Below are 7,131 nucleotides of genomic sequence, written 5' to 3' on the forward strand. Positions count from 1 at the left end.
ATTATGGGATGGATCCCTGGATATGGCAGTCTCTAGATGGTCCATCCTTTTGTCTCAGCTCCAAACTTTGTCTCTGTAACTCCTTCCATGAGAATTTTTTTAAGAATCAAATATTTCCAGCAAGCTTGTAAACCAAAGGCAGGAGAAAAGAGAGACTCAGCTAAACAGTATGGGGTTAAGTGCATGCAACCAGGGCATGTCTTGTACCTTCCTCACAAGTCAATAAAGTACCTCCCCCTGTTTTAGTTCCCTAAAGTTTGTATCACTTGTGTGGTCTCAACCCATCCACCAATCTCAGAAGTTGGGGTTCACTTTGCTTACATACTATATTTACTGCATTAGTGAGTCGTTAAACACAAATGCTGGCTTAATTTTTATATGCAATAAATATAGTTTGTTGGGTTTAAAATATCAATATTTCTTATTATACTTCCCTTTCTAGAAGTCACATTAATCCAGGTAGCCTTGGCAAACTGAAGTCAAGTACCTCTGTCTTTCACACAGATCACCTTTATCACCTTTCCTGACCTTGAAGCACAGGGCATTCTATATTCTATCAATTTGCCTGTGGTGATCCCAACAGTTATCCTGCTACATTTCTTCATGTCATGTATCATTTTTCCTTCCTTATGCATTTCATGACAAATAGCCCTCTGGAATTTACCTAAAACACAGTTCCTGGAATAAACTTGATTTAAATATTGAATAAATATGAGAATCAAAAACACAATGGTAGAATTAATTAAATAAGTATTTTTACAATATGAACTAACCAGTGCCCCCAGAACTCCCTGGGACTAAGCCACCAATCAAAGAAAATAAATGGTGCGACTCATATCTCCAGCTGCATATGTAGCAGAGGATTGCCTAGTCAGCCATCAATGGGAGAAGAGGTCCTTGGTCTTACAAAGATTCTATGTCCCAGTATAGGGGAATGCCAGGACTAGGAAGAGGGAGTGGGTGGGTTGGGGAGCAGGGGGAGGGGGGAGAGGATAGGAGATTTTCAGAAAGGAAACTAGGAAAGGTGATAACATTTGAAATGTAAATAAAGAAAATATATAATAAAAATAAATAAATATGTTTATATTTTTAAAGATAAATTCTGGCATGATTTACTTCCTCTACTATTGCATAGTAATAGCATGATCACCATTATTAGATGGAGTAGTACTGCTCAGAGTTTTCTACAGATTTTTTTTTTATTATATCCTCCTGTTGCATTTCTTATTTATTTCTCTTGGTCTGCTTTCTACTTTTATCTTCTAAAAGTACATGCACACACACACACACCATTACAAATTCACATATGCAACCATTAAAATGAGATTCTGGTGCATATGAGAGTAAACAATGTCTCCTCATAAATGGACTCTACAGCAAGACTTATCAAGACTTTCAGCAGGTTTTATTTCTTTACACCTCTGTTTAGGTAATGAATAGTGAGGCCTAGATAGGTTAAGAACTCTTGTAAAGTTCCACTGCATGTGTTTCGTGTGATTATGAAACTAAACAGCTAGTTAAGTTATGATGATCTTGAATACCTTATCTGGTACTGTCATGGATTTATTTATGCCAGGCATGTTATGCTACTCCCAAGATCCATAGTGATTGCTGTAGAATTGGCTATTAACAAATATTTTTTGACATTAATGATAAGATTCCAAAATATTCTACAGATTTGTGAATGCAAGAGGAAAAATTGTCTTGATGAAACAAAAAAATAATAAATGAACAAATAGGTAAATAAATAAATACTTTGAAGGCCAATTCCTTTTGTTAAATATCTGATAAAATTTAGCATAGTATTTACTGGCAACAACATTTGGTTTCTACCAAGAAATAGTACCCACCCTATGTTGGATACTAGATAAGAGGAATATAACACATGTCCACTGGCAGTTAGGGTATCAGGAGACAACTTCATGAAATATGATAAAGAGTTTTGAATAGTCTATTTCTTAAGAACGAAGTAGTAAGCTGTGTCCTCAAGTAGTATTATGTCCAATTTTCTGAGGAGCCACCAAACTGACATCCAGAGTGGTTGTACCAGCTTGCCATCCCTCCAGCAATGGAGGAGTGTTCCTCTTTCTCCACATCCTCACCAGCATCTGCTGTCACCTGAGTTTTTTATCTTAACCTTTCTGGCTGGTGTGAGTTGGAATTTCAGGGTTGTTTTGATTTGCATTTCTCTGATGATTAAGGATGTTAAACATTTTTTTAGGTGCTTCTCAGCCATTCAGTATTCCGCAGTTTAAAATTCTTTGTTTAGCTTTGTACCTCATTTTTTAATTGGGTTATTTGTTTCTCTGGAGTCTCACTTCTTAAGTTCTTTGTATATATTGGATATTAGTCCTCTATTGGATGAAGGATTGGTAAAGATCTCTTCCCAATCTACTGGTTGCCTTTTTATCCTATTGATGGTATCCTTTGCCTTACAGAAGCTTTGCAATTTTATGAGGTCCCATTTGTCAAAGATGCTCCAAGATGTAATAAGGACACATGCTCCACTATGTTCATAGCAGCCTTATTTATAATAGCCAGAAGCTAGAAATAACCCAGATGTCCTTCAACAGAGGAATGGATACAGAAAATATGATACATTTACACAATGGAGTAATACACAGCTATTAAAACCAATGAATCTATGAAATTCTTAGGCAAATGGATAGAACTAGAAAATATCATCTGAGTGAGGTAACCCAGTCACAAAAGAACACACATATATGTACTCACTGATAAGTGGATATTAGCCCCAAAGCTAAAAATAACCAGGATATAATTCACAGAACATTTGAAGCTCAAGAAGAAGGAAGAACAAAATGTGGGTGCTTTGGTCCTTCTTAGAATGAAAACAAAATACACACAGGAACAAATATGGAGATAAAGTGTTGAGCAGAGACTGAAGGAAAGGCCACTCAGAGACTGGGATTCCATCTCATATACAGTTATGAAACCCAGACACTATTGTTCATGCCAAGAAGTTTATGCTGAAATGAGCCAGATATGGCTATCTCCCTGGCAGAGCCTTACAAATAGAGAGGAGGATACTTGCAGCCAACCATTGGACTGAGCACAGGGTCCCCCCCAAAAAAAGGAATGAAGGAGTTGAAGGGGTTTGAAACCCCATAGGAAGAACAACAATATCAACCAACCAGTCCCCTAGAACTATCAGGGACTAAACCATCAACAAAGGAGTACACATGGCTCCAGCAGCATATCTAGCAGAGGAATTCCTTGTCATGCATCAATGGCAGGAGAGGTCCTTGGTCCTATGAAGGGCTGGTAGATGCCCCCGTGTAGGGAATTGAGGATGGGGAGGTGAGAGTGGGTGTGTGGGTGTAAGTACACCCTCATAGAAGGAGTAGGAGGGATGATGTGATAGGGTGTTTCTGAGAGGGAGGAAGGGAAGGAGGGAAACTAGGAAAGGGGATAACATTTCAAATGTAAATAAAGAAAATATCCAAGCCCCCCCCCAAAAAGGGCATAAATAACTCCATTAAAGAAAAACAGAGCTCCTTGGAATTATACCCCTAATAAAAAAACAAACAAACAAAAAACAACAACAACAAACAAAACAAAACAAAACAAACAAACAAACACAAGAAAACCCAAAAAACACATGGTAGAACTTGTGCTTCTAGCTATTTATACAGCAGAGGATGGCCTAGATGGTCATCAATGGGAGGAGAGGCCCTTGGTCCTGTGAAGGCTCTTGCCTCAGTATAGGAGAATGCCAGGACCAGGAATGGGAGTGGGTGGGTTGGGGAGCAAGGGGAAGGGGAGGGGATAGGGGATTTTTGGAGGGGAAACTAGTAAAGGGGATAACATTTGAAATGTAAATAACTGAAATATCTAATAAAATAAAATAAATTATAAAAAGAAAAAGAAAAACAGAACAGAGTAGTCAGGCTTCATCAAGAGAAATATCAAGCTTCTACTTTAAAATAGCTTAATGACAAGTGACTTTCCCAGGTAGAAAGAAGTAAAAGATCATATTATCAATCTGGAAACTCAGCTCTTGTGCAAGATTGCTTCTGTACAAAGTATGAAGTGTCAAGGAATCAAAACTGCCTAATGGTTTCAGACATCTTTAAAATTGTAAGAATTCCTCACTAACCCAGATTGCATCCTTCTCTCTTGAACTATGACATTCAACCAAAAAGTGTTCATCCATTGGATGTTGTGTGTTAGAAATGCCTTAGCCTGAGTTTTAGCAAGATCCCAAGTTGACAACGTGAAAGCTTGTCTTCTGCTTTGTTAAAGAATACCATGAGAACAGGGAGGAAATATTAAAATTAAGAACTAGACATCCAGACAGAAGGAGATCTCATGAGGGCACAACTCAAAGATGTTATAAAACTTACTCAATTGTCAAAATGTTTTGGTAAAAAAATCCACTCCTACCATTTGGTGGGACTGTGATCTATATATCCTGTATATGTTAGTCTCCTACAACTGATGTCAATAAACATAGAATTCCTATATGACCTCCTACTCTTTTATATCTATAGCTTTCCCTTTATAAGTGTCTCTGTCCATGAAACATTGCTTAGAACCAATGAATCTTAATGAGCACATCATTTTTATCTACATTTCACTTCATGTTGATTTGTTGTATAATCACAAGTTTTAAAATCCTTTTTGCAAATGCTAGGTTGTGTGGTTAAAATCTAGTACTTTACAAATGTGCGAAATTGTTTTCTAAAGCATCATTTTGCTGGCACTGTTAACAACTGAGGTGTTATTTTCATGCACTCTGGGCATAATTTGTCCTTCACAACATTCTGGATTATGTTCCCCAAATGGGTGTGTAGTAATGTAGTATTATCTCATTGTTGTTTTAATGTAATTTTCTTGATTGCATATTAGAAGAAATAGCTTTCCACATTTTCATTAATTTACAAAATAATGTGGCCTAAAATAAACTACCATAATAAATAATAACACACACACACACACACTTGTCAGCACGATCTTTGCTGACCAAAATTGTTTACTGGGGAATTTTTGCCTCCATCCATTGTAACCAGGCAGAAGATACTCTACTTTCAGCAATTCTGATTGACTGTTGGCAAAAGTGCTGAAGCTGGCCTTTCAGTCTTTTCAGGAAGGATTGGTGTCACTATTATGTACCATAAATGGAATTTCCATTTGTGAAACTGTAGAGAAAAACCATGCCTTACTCAGATGAGTTTTTGACATGGCTCTTGGTTCTGAACCTTATACTGTTCCATCACCAAAGAAGCTGATTCAGCCTGGTCCACTAAATATCTCAAAATTGCCAGTAACCCCAACATAGAAACAGAAGAGACACACTCCAGCTTCATCAGATGATACTCTTTTGGTACTAGCCCCTTTGGTTCACCATGACAACACTTCAAATCCAATAACCTGGATATTGATAGTGGAAAATCTCCATATGTAACCTTAGCTTTAGCAAGGCCTTAAAAGATGCTCTCAGCCAGTCTGAGACCATCAATCTCCTGTCTATTGCAGCCCAGAATGCTGTAGATCAGGCCATCAATGCATACTCTAACATACTCAAAACAGCCATGTACTATCCTCAAACTGAAGGTGAAAGTCAACCCAGTGGCACACAGTGAAGGGTGCATTGAAGCAACACAGAAGAAAGGCTGTAGATGAAGCTTGCTGATGAATTTTCTTTTTCTAAGAAAAAGAAGAGCTTGAAGAAGTAAAAAGTATAAACCTCATACAATAGCCACAGAGGGGAATTTTCACAACATAATAATTGTTCTGGGTAATGTGGTCAAAAGATACAGAGTGCTCAGTTAGATGCTAAGTGGTGTCTTGGGATCATAAATTTGCCAACCAAGCCTGAGATGAATTTAGGAAAGAGTTGGAAATTTCACTTCAGATGTCACTCCTAAAAGGAAATAGGTGAGTATTTATGACCTGGCCAACAAGCTTATCTGATTGCCCATGCCTATTCTAGCAAAAACCACCTCCAAAGAGAGCTAGTAAAACAGAAAGCCACAGAGAAACAGCACTTGAAGCTAGCCTTGAAGAGGCAAAAACTAGAACAGAAGAGGACCTATGATTCTGCAGTGGCAAAGGCAATAGAGCACACAGAGGTGAATCAGGCTGAGCAGAACAGAAAGTGACATGTTGGAAAGTGGGTGATGCCCTGGAGAAGGAAATGTAGACCCAGCTTCACTGATGGGCAGATCCCCACACTGATCGTTTGCTAAGGGTCCTCAAGGTGCAAAACAGGAACTGATTTGAGCAGTGCCTCTGAAATCCTCCCTAAGCAAGAATTAGCATTTGTTTGTCACAGACAAGAACAGGTGGACCATTTAAATGTGGACATAAACACTGCCTATGCCAGGTTCAGTGAGGCTGTTTAGATTCATACTGTTGCTCAGAAAGTAGCCCAAAAAGGCTACCAGCCCTGGCTTTCAGTGGAACACAAAAGTACAACACAAAAACCTTATCTGTAGCAACATCTAATAACCCATCGTGGAAGGCAGTTGAGGCTATCAGATTCAACTGTCCTAATAATGAATTTGCCCAGGATTCAACTGCAGCTATTGCCCTAAAGTTCTTGACAGTGGGGGTAGACAATGAAGAGACCCCAAGAGCCTGTCTCAATCTAAGATACTAGTCTGAAGGATACCAATGATTCATAACCAGGAATGGCATGTACTAAGACCTCCTCTCCTATGCAGTTCCTGCTTAAGCAACTGAAACCACCAGAAGAGCTCTACTCTGAGTAAGAGAACATATACAAATTACTCTCACATGCATCCTATTGCATTGAGCATGGTGAATTGGAGCTGGCCATAAAGTTTGTCAATCAGCTAAAACCACTGCCCAGAAAAGTAGCACAGGACTGGTTGAAGGAGGCTCAAACAACTATAGAAACTAAACAACTAGCAGGGGACCTGACTCCACATGTCAGCACCATAGGAATAGGAACTATTCAAATGTAGCAAGAGTAAGGAATGCCATCTTATATGCACAGAAGTCAGCTTTGGTGTAGGCAGTGTTTGCCACAAGGATTCCAGAATCATCTAAAAGTGCACATGTTTAAGGACCCTTTCAGATACTTACACCTGTTGCATTTTTATCCCGTATACTGCTATCAGAGCAGAGAAATCCAGGAGGATTTAT

The 7,131-nt window shown here is 38.6% G+C and overlaps 1 pseudogene; it reads left to right on the plus strand.

The window, feature by feature from the left end:
* The first annotated feature begins 3,310 nt into the window (after positions 1-3,310).
* LOC110296196 lies at positions 3,311-5,653 on the plus strand (annotated as a pseudogene).
* Positions 5,654-7,131: the final 1,478 nt, after the last annotated feature.

This window comes from Mus caroli, chromosome 1, assembly GCF_900094665.2.
Source record: "Mus caroli chromosome 1, CAROLI_EIJ_v1.1, whole genome shotgun sequence".
In the NCBI taxonomy this organism is placed as follows: Eukaryota; Metazoa; Chordata; class Mammalia; order Rodentia; family Muridae; genus Mus; species Mus caroli.